The sequence below is a fragment of the Ursus maritimus genome, unplaced genomic scaffold (assembly GCF_017311325.1).
Source record: "Ursus maritimus isolate PB19 unplaced genomic scaffold, ASM1731132v1 scaffold_8, whole genome shotgun sequence".
In the NCBI taxonomy this organism is placed as follows: Eukaryota; Metazoa; Chordata; class Mammalia; order Carnivora; family Ursidae; genus Ursus; species Ursus maritimus.
In genome coordinates, this window is record NW_024426996.1 from 3,483,306 (window position 1) to 3,494,025 (window position 10,720).

Here is a 10,720-nt window from a genome sequence, read left to right on the forward strand (position 1 = left end):
AATAATGATAGTATCAGATGATAACCCACTGAGGAAAAATAGTATTCCATGAGCCCATACTGATAAAAAAATATATAGATAAACAACCAAATGAGGGGCAAAAGTAAGCACTTCTTTACAATAGATTGTCAACTAAGAAATTGGAAGAAAATTGAGAGCTTTTATTCTAAGATCAGGAACAAGACAAAGATGTCCATGGTCACCACTTTTATTCAACACAGTACTAGAAGTCCTAGCTGTAGGAACCAGACAAGAAAAAGACATAAAAGGCATCCAAATTGTGTAAGGAAGAAGTAAAACTTTCACTGTTTGCAGATGACATGATACTATATACAGGAAACCCCAAACACTTACCAAAAAACTATTAGAACTGATAAATTAATTCAGTAAAATTGCAGGATACAAAATTAATTACAGAAATCTCTTGCATTCCTATACACTAATAACAAAGTAGCAGAAAGAAAAATTAAGAAAACAATCTCATTAACAATTGCACCAAAAGAATAAAATACCTAGGAATAAACTTAACCAAGGCGGTAAAAGACCTCTACTCTGAAAACTGTGAGTCGTTGGTGAAAGAAATTGAAGACAACACAAACAAATGGGAAGATATTCCATGCTCATGGACTGGAAGAATTAACATTACTAAAATGTTCATACTACCCAAAGCAATCTATAAATTCAATGCAATGCCTATCAAAATAACAGTAGCATTTTTCACAGAAATAAAACAAATAATCCTAAAATCTGTATACAACCACAAAAGACCTTGAATAGTTAATGCAATGTTGAGAAACAACTGGAGATACCACAATCCCAGATTTCAAGATACACTACAAAGCTGTAGTAATCAAAACTGTATGGTACTGGCACAAAAATAGACACATAGATCATTGGGAACAGGAAAGAAAGTCCAGAAATAAACCCATACCTATATGGTTAATTAATCTATGACAAAAGAGGCAAGAATACGCAATGGGGGAAAAACAGTCTCTTCAACAAATGGTGTTGGGAAAACTGGGCAGCCACATACAGAAGAATGAAACTGGACCGCTTTCTTACACCATACACAAAAAGAAGCACGATATGGACCAAAGACCAAAATGTGAGACCTGAAACTATAAAACCAAAAGAAAACATAGGCAGTAATCTCTTGGACACCAGCCCTGGCAAAATACTTATGGGTATGTCTCCTCAGGCAAGGGAAACAAAAGCAAAAATAAAGTATTGGGACTAAACCAAAATAAAAAGCTTTTGCACAGCAAAGGAAACTATCAACAAAATAGGCAACTTAATGAGAGAAGATATTTGCAAGTGATACACCTGATAAGGGGTTAATACCTAAAATATATAAAGAATTTATACAACTCAACACCAAAAAAAAAAAAAAAAAAAAAAAAACCAATCCAGTTAAAAAAAATGGGTAGAGGGGCACTGGTTGGCTCAGTCGGTTGAACAGCTGCCTTCAGCTCAAGTCACGATCTCAGGGTCCCGAGATAGAGCTCTCTGCATCAGGCTCCCTGCCGAGCGGGCAGCCTGCTTCTCCCACCCCCTCTCCCTCCTCATCCTCATGCTCTCTCTCTCTCTCTCTCATGTTCTCTCTCAAATAAATAAAATCTTTTTTAAAAAAACTTTTTTAAAAATGAGCAGAGAATCTGAAGAGACATTTTTCCAAAGAGACATACAGATGGCCAACAGACACATGAAAAGAAGCTCAACATCACTAATCAGAGGAATGCAAATTAAACCCACGATGAGATATCACCTAACACCTGTCCGAATGGCTAAAATAAAAAAGACAAGAAATAACAGGTATTGACATGGATATGGAGAAAAAGGAACTCTCATACACTGTTGGTGGGGAGGCAAACTAGCGCAGCCACTGTGGAAAACTGTATGGAGTTTCCTCAAAAAATTAAGAATAGGAGTGCCTGGGTGACTCAGTCGTTAAGCGTCTGTCTTCAACTCAGGGCGTGATCCTGGCTCCTCTGCTGGGAGCCTGCTTCTTCCTCTCCCACTCCCCCTGCTTGTGTTCCCTCTCTTGCTGGCTGTCTCTCTCTCTGTCAAATAAATAAATAAAATCTTTAAAAAAAATTAAAAATAGAAATACCACACACACCAGTAGTTCCACTACTGGGTATTTACCCATAGAAAACAAAAGCACTAATTGGAAAAGATATATGCACCCTTCGTTTATTGCAGCATTACTTAACAATAGCCAAAATATGGAAGCAACCCAAGTGTCCATTAATAAATGAATGGATAAAGAAGAAGTGGCATATATATATGTAATGGCATATTACTCAGCCATGAAAAAGAATGAGATCCTACCATTTGTAACAACATAAATGGACCTGGAAGATATTATGGTGAGTGAAATAAGTCAGAGAAAGACAAATAGTGTATGATCACTTATATGTGGAATCTAGAAAACAAAACAAATGAACAAACAAACAAAAAGCAGGAATAGAGAGAACAAACTGATGGTTGCCAGAGGGGAGTTGGTAGGGGGGTGAGCAAAACAGGTGAAGGGGAATGGGAAGTACAGGCTTCCAGTTATAAAATGAATAAGTCGTGGGGATGAAAGGTACAGCATAGAGGATATAGTCAAAGGTATTGAAATAGCATTGTTTGATGACAGATGGTAGCTACACTTGTGGTGAGCATAGCGTAATGTATAGAGTTGTCAAATCACTATGTTTTACACCTGAAACTAATGTAACATTGTGTGTCAACTATCCTTCAATTAAAAAATAAAGGGGCACCTGGGTGGTTCAGTTGGTTAAGTGTCTGCCTTCGGCTCAGGTCATGATCCCAGGGTGAGGTCCCACATCAGGCTCTCTCTCAAGTAAATGAAATCTTTTTTAAAAATAAATTAATAAAATAAGACTAGAAAAAATAAATAATGGAAAGAAAGAGTTAGAAAATCATCATTTGGCAATCATTATAGCAGTAATTTATTCAGGCCAGAATCATCAGAGGATGCTAAAAAAAAACAAACAAACAAAACTTGACACTTTCACTGGGTGAAAGGTTCTTAAGGAACAGGATATTTTCATAGTCTCAGTGAAACTCCCTACAAAATATTTATCATTTAAAAAGGCAAAATAGGGATGCCTGGGTGGCTCTATCAGTTGAGCTTCTGACTCTTGATTTTGGCTCAGGTCATGATTTCAGGGTCATGAGATGGAACCCCACATCAGGCTCCAAGCTCAGCCAGGAGTCGGCTTGAGATTCTCCCTCTCCCTCTCCCGTTGGCCTTCCCCCAACTCACTTGCGCCTGCCACACGCGCTCGCTCTCTCGCTCTCTCTCCCTCCCTCTCTCAAATAAATAAATCTTTTAAAAAATAATAAAAAGGCAAAATAATAATTTTACAGTGAGAAACCTTGCAGATACTCTCTTAACTGTGTTATCAAAGTTAAAATCACCAGTAATGAGACAAACTGACTTTGTGAATCTTCTGATATGAAACACTGAGAACACAATCTATCTTCTGTGGTATTCTTGGCAGAAATGCATAATTGATTCTAATCATGAGGAAACATCAGTCAAACCCAAACGGAAAACAATATACAATATAAATGATCTGTACTCTTCAAAATGTCAATATCCCAAAGACAAAGATTTGAGGAACCCTTCCAGATCAAAAGAGACTAAAGAGATATGACAACTGGGTTGGATTTTGGATGAAAAGAAAAAAAATGGTTTTGCCATAAAGGAAATATAATGATAGTATTGTATCCTTAAGAATTCCCTGATTTTTACAGTTATATTGTCAAAATTCTGAGGGACAGAGAAAGTGAATGATAAGACATTTGTGGTAGAATGTTAACAATTAGGGAACCTGGGTATACCAGTGTTCTTTTTACAATTACAATTCTTGTAACTTTTCTCTAAGTTTGAATTATTTCAATATAAAAGAGGGTTTTGAAAGTTTTTCTAGCTGCTCATGACCTGCACGATCAAGTCCAAACCAGGCTGTTTGCGTGTTAAGCCCTTGCTTAACTCACTGGCCTCAACTCTCACTATTCTTCATGTCTTGGCCTCTACCCTCCAGCAAAAATAAATCACTCGTGTTTCCCTAAACATACAATGCTATTTCATTCTTCCATGTTCTTATACATGCTGTTCCCTCTCTCTCAACTGTCTTTCCCTATTTGATCTCTTGATGAAATTACTATTTCTTCAAGATCCAGCTCAGACATTATTTCACCCATTAAACTTTGGTGACCTCAGCTCTAGCTAATCAATACCTTCTCTGTGCTACCTCTAAACCAGGCACAAAGTGCTATTTTTGCAATTAACAATAATTTTAAGTAGTATTTATTGAAGACTTAATTTATGCTAAGCACAAGTAGATCATAGTATCTATCTATGCTGAGCGTATAGTAAGTAAGTATAGATGCTAATGGGTTCACTTTTAATCTTCCCAATGACCCTGTGAGGAAGGTATTTGCCCAAGATGTCGTAGCCAGTAGGTGGCTTAGCCTGGACTTGAGCTCAAGTCTGAAAGTCTGACTACAAATCCCTTGCTCTTAACCACTATACTTCATTGCCTGGAAGTTTTCACCTGTCTCTTCTACTGTGACTTTCTTGTGAGTGTGACTTTCTTGGACATGAAGGTTTATATCTTGTTTTCCTCTCTATTCCCAATCCTTAACCCTATCACAATGCTTGACATATAATAAATGTTCAATAAATGTTTTCCCTTAAGGTTTTTGTAAATATAAATTATCTCAAATATACAAAAGAGAAAAAAGATTGTGTGTGGGGGGGGTGTGTTTAGAAAGAAAAAGAGAGAATACCTAGTTTATTAGTTAGAACCCAGCAAGAAGCAGATGACACTCGCAAGCTGGATAATTTGGGAAGAGGGAAAGATTTCATAAAGTGATTATGTACCAAGGCAAGTCAGTGTCTTGGAAAAATAACAGAAATAGTGCAATAAGCAGTTAACGATGGGGCAATATTCCCATTCCCAGGCTTGAAAGAGTAAGAGGACTGGGAAAATACCAAAACTTAGAGTAAGTTGGAAGGAAAGAGCCTCTGACAGGAGCCAACCCAAAGCCACCCTAAAGTTAGGAATCTGAGACCTCATTGTCTTCCCTCCTTCCAATCCTCTAAAAGCTAAAAAGGATAAGGAGCCCATTGATCTACAGTGGACCCTACAAGTCAGCCTCTCAGGGCCGAGGGCTGGGTTGAGAAGGATGGAACGTGGGTCCACAGTGGCAAATGGAAGATAATCCAGAACAACACCGTCCTACCACCCATCTTCAGAAATGGAGTATGGCCAATGCCGCTGAAGTGCTCAGTGTACCCCTCCCCTATGGCCTCCCTCTCTCCTGCGAGGGAGTCATTATCCTCAGGTTGTTGTTCCCATGAATACCTTCAAATTTTATAATGGCATTAAAGTGTTTGTGGTCTTCGTCTTACCTTCCTTCTTCATTATGACTGTGAGGTTCATCCTTGTGGACACTTACCGCTCTAGGTTGTTTACATTCCCTACGATAGAGTACTCGATTCTCTGAATATACCGCAGTATATGCATTCTCCTGCTGATACACATTTACGTTGTTTTCCACATTGTGCTCTTACAATCAGTACAGCCGTAAAGATTTCACATAATATGTCATTTTTTTTAAATAAAATTGAATGATGGATTTTTCTGACAAGAACTCTTTCTTTGCTCTGTCATATCTTTATATTGGAGAAACATGGTATAAACAATAGGTTGGGAGTTGGAAAACTGAGCTCCATGTACCTAGTTTATAACTTTGTCTTGTCAAAGCATGGAAAATCTTTGAGCTTTGTTTCTTCATCTGTAAAATATTATGAAAATCAAATTAATTGGTGCCTATGAAAATACTTTGTAGATTGTAAAGCACCATATGAATGTAAAAGATCACTGTTCATTATCTGCCTCCTCTTGTATAACATGTCCTGTAAAAGCAGAAACCTCGTCTCTCTTGTTTGTTTGCTGTCGTGTCCAGAATGAGGTCTGGTACAGAATAGGCATTGCATTAGTATTAAATAAGGAAGGCTAACTACTGTTACAATCCCAAAACTCAGGGATTTAAGAAAAAAGTTTGTATCTCTCTTTATCAGAGTCAGCTGTAGGTCAGCCAGGGAAGCAGGGAAGCCCTGCCGCTTAGTCATCAGAGATTCCAGACCCATCTTTTAACTCCACCACCTCCTAGATTCTTGGAATCCTCGCTTGAGGCTAGGCTAGCGCATGAGCGTTCTCGTGCATGAGACTGAACAGGCCAATCCTGGGAGTGGTACACTTCACTCTAGTCTCTTCTGCTAGCCAGAAGTCTGTCCCTGGCCATGTCCTATTCCAAGTGATGCTAGAAAATGTAGTCCCTGTAGCCTTGAAATAAGAGAAAATGAGTTTGATCAGCATCTAGCCAGTCTTTGCTATGGCCTTCAATAGATATTTGTGGAATAAATAAATTAATGAAATAGACACATATGCATGTGCCTAACATCCACTTTATTTTATTTATTTTTTTTTAGCCTTAAAAAGTACCTTAATATTGAACTCGTGTCAGCTAAAGTGACTACAGCTTTTTCACTGCGTGCTGTTAAGGTCCACTGAGAACCTAGTAGTTTCTCAAGAGTCTCATTTCCCAGGGGTGGGGTCTGGGGAGATTGGTTAGCAAATGCTGCTGCTGCCCCATTACTAGACCCGTTCTCTAACAGCATCATGCCAACGTCTACCTTCCTTAAGAGACAGAGCCAGAAGCTCCTTCTCCTGAAATCTTGCTTCCAAAATCTCACATGGAAGGCTTGTAATTTCGATCTGCTGTCCAAAAGGTAATCCCTGTCTATTCCATTCTGAAGCGACATCATCCCTGCCTCAGTTTACACACAGGTGAACACACTTGTGTCATCAAGTGAATGCTGAAGTTTCTGAGGCCAGACCTGAAGAGAGCTGCAGCTTCAACTTTTACTCCTCTTGGAATATTCCCTGTGGGTGCCTAACCACCATGCAGGAAGTCTAACTTCCTTGAGACTTCTGTGTTGGGCTTACATTTCTTTTTCTTTTCGTTTTCTTTCCTTTTTATGGATAGCCACAGAAAAATTCAGTTTCTGGGGATTATAGATATAAATATGAAAAGTAAAACAATACAGATTCTAGATAGTAACATTGGAAAATATCTCCATGACATTGTGGAAGCTAGCAATTTCGTAAACAGGACACAAAGCTTCATTTTTTGAAGTCTGCCCTTTTCCCTCTGCTCCACTCGCCATCTTTGTCTTAAATCAAAGGTCCGTATGTGAGTGTATTTGTGTTTTGACACTATTAAATGATGTTGGTCTGTTTGGCTATCCCTTGGCTCTATACTGTACTGCCTTAATTAATGTAATTTTATAACAAGTATTGATATCTGAAAGAGCAAGTCCTTCTACTTAGTTCTTTTTTTTCAAAAGATTCTCAGTACTTAGCACCAGGAGCTGTGAGAAAAGTGTCCACGGGAAGGTGAGGGGAACCAAATGACACAGGGTGTCAGAGCTTAAAGAGGTGAGGAAAGAGTCCATGCGGCAGTGGGGGGGAGGGGTGGTGGTTAGTGCAGCTCAGAATAGAGTGTCAGAACCTAAGCAGGTGTGGAGGGAGTCCATGTGAGGGGCAGCTTGAAGCTAAGTATCAGAGCCCGACGCCACACACAGTTGCCACTGGGGATTGGTTGTGTATGCTGGATCCAGCAAATAAATCTGTTAAGAATAATCGAAGCCAGTTCTCTCTGTCAGAGAAGGTAGTTGCCAATATGGAAAGGTGGAGCACGGGAAGAAACCCTGTGGGGGGTGAATGAAATTGGATGGAATCAGTGTGAGCTATGATTTTCAATATACAGAGATGGATATAGACACAAGTATACATTTAATTGTAAGTATATGTGTGTATGTAAATAAAGACACATTCCCTAGCTCTATCCGCTGAGTGAGGCTGAGACCAGCATCACCCCAATAGCAAAGATCATACCTAGTGCCAGATCTTAGCTCCTAAATATCAGTCTCTGCTAAAAGGAACCAAAATAATGATAATAAGGGTAGTAGATTATAGTCCATTAAATAAAGTAAGAAATAATGATTCATAAATCATTTACTGCTATAAAATGATAAATGAGTAAGTTGCCAGTTTGATAAGGAATAGAATCTTTACATTTTATTTTATTTTTTAAAAGATTTTATTTATTTGTGAGAAAGAGAGACAGAAAGAGAGCATGAGTGGGGGGGGGGTGCAGAGAGAGAAGCAGACTCCTTGCTGAGCAGGGAGCCTAACTTAGGCCTCGATCCCAGAACCCTGGGACCAGGACCCAAGCTGAAGGCAGATGCCTAACCGACTGAGCCACCCAGGCATCCCTCTTTACACGATTTTAAATATTACCACACAAATTCTTATTAATCATAAAGGAGGAAAAGTAACTTCAGAGTTGACAAGCCCAGCAGATGCCTCCTAAATCAAGTAATCAAAGCAAACATCAGCAGCAAAGGGACAAATCGAAATAGTGTTCCTTCCACCTGATAGGATGCAATGACAATGGATGTCTCTTCTAAAGATGCATAGCCTGCATCTGATCACGAAGAAACATCAGGCAAACCAAAATTGAACGCTATGTAGACAGCTCCCTTAATATGAAAATAAAGGAAAGACTAAGAAACTGTTTTGGACAAAGAAAACTAAAGAGACATGACAGTCAGACACAACTCATGATTGTGAAATGGATCCTTCTGCTATAAAGGACATTATGTGAACATCTGGTAAAACTCGAGTGGGGTCTGCGGATCAGATGGTAGTAATGTGTCAATGGTAATTGTCTTGTCTTTTTTTTTTAATTTTCTGATCTTTATGGTAGTGTGTGATTACAGAGGGCCATGTCCTCCTCATTGTAGGAAATACACTCTAAAGTATTAGGGGGTGATGGGACATCAGGTAGGCAATTTTCTCTCAAATAGCTAAAGAAAAAATAATTTTTGCATTGTACTTACAACTTTTCTCTAAGTTTGCGACAGTTTCAAGAAAAGTAGCCTCATCCTATGCAAAGTATGTATAAAGTAGTATTTTATGGGGGCACCTGGGTGGCTCAGTTGGTTGAGCCTCCCACTCTTGGTTTCAGCTCAGGTCATGATCTCAGGGTCGTGGGATCAAGCCTCATGCCTGGCTCTGAGGTCAGCGAGGAGTCTGCTTCTCTCTCTCTCTCTCCCTTTCCCTCCCCCTGCTTGTATACTCTCTCTCGATCTCTCTCTCTCTCTAAAATAAATAAATCTTTAAAAAATCATGTTTAATGTATGCTAGTTAATTTTTCTAATGCATTGCATAATAAACTCTGCCTACAATTAAAAAAAAAAGTTACCTGTAGGTATTGTGAAAATTGACTGATCCACTTTGAGGTGGTACTTTGACCCTGATTCAAATGCTTTAATTTTTACATGTCTGTATTTTAATTCTACTAGAAAGTGTTTTTACAATTAATATTAGCAATGTACATATTTGTGTATGTTTTTATGTGTTTATGTGCACCAAGTAACAAAGCACAGTGGGATCGCACAAATGCACATTTCGGCTATGAACCACATAAAGCATATCCCTGTGCTTATCTGCAATATCCAGGTGTTTGTTAGATAATGGATATGGTAAATTGTATCTCCAATAATAATTTTTACTCTGCTGGGTGTTATACGCAACTAATGAATCATCGAGCCTTACATCGGAAACCAGGGATGTACTGTATGGTGACTAACATAATATAATAAAAAATCATTAAAAATAATAATAATAATAATTTTTACTCTGGATATACAGTAGAATTAGCATGTTTTATTGCTACCTACCATATCCTACGCACTATTCTAGATTCTCAGGATACAACAGACAACATAGACTTTGTATTCTTGAAGGTTCTGACAAGAATCAAATAAATAACTGCTTTCATAAAAAATACACAACTGTGTGGTATTGGCTTATAGGCAGACATATAAATCAATGGAATAGAATTGAGAGTCCAGAAGTAAATCCATACATTCATTTTCCAAATTAATGGAAACCACACTAATGTTTATCAACTGGTAAATGAATTTTTTAAAAGTCATTCTATCTATGTAACAGAATATTATTCAGTTATAAAAAGGAGTGGCAGAGTAATGCATGCTACAACATGGGGAAATCGCAAAAACATTACATTAAGTGAAAGAAGCCAAACACAAAGGCTACATATTGTATGATTCCATTTATATGAAATGTCCAAATTAGGCAAATCCATAGAAACAGAAATTAAATTAGTGGTTTCCAGGGATGAGGGCGAAAAGAATGGAGAGTGACTGAGGGTTTCTTTTTGCATAACAAAAATCAGATACTGGTGATGGTTGTTCAACCTTGTAAATATACTAATTATATGCTCAATTATATGCTTTGAAAAGGTGAATTTTATGATATATGACTTATATCTCAATTTTTTAAAGTTACTTTGAAACAAAAAAGGAAAAAATACGTAAAGACTGATTCATGGAGATACTCCTGAAAAGGACTTTAAAATTATCATTCTCGGGGCGCCTGGGTGGCTCAGTTGGTTAAGCATCTGCCTTTGGCCCAGGTCATGATCCCAGGGTCCTGGGATCGATTCCTACATTGGGCTCCATGCTCTGCGGGGAGCCTGCTTCTCCCTCTGCCTGCCACTCCCCCTGTTGTGAGCTCTGTCTCTCTCTCTCTCTCTGTGTCAAATG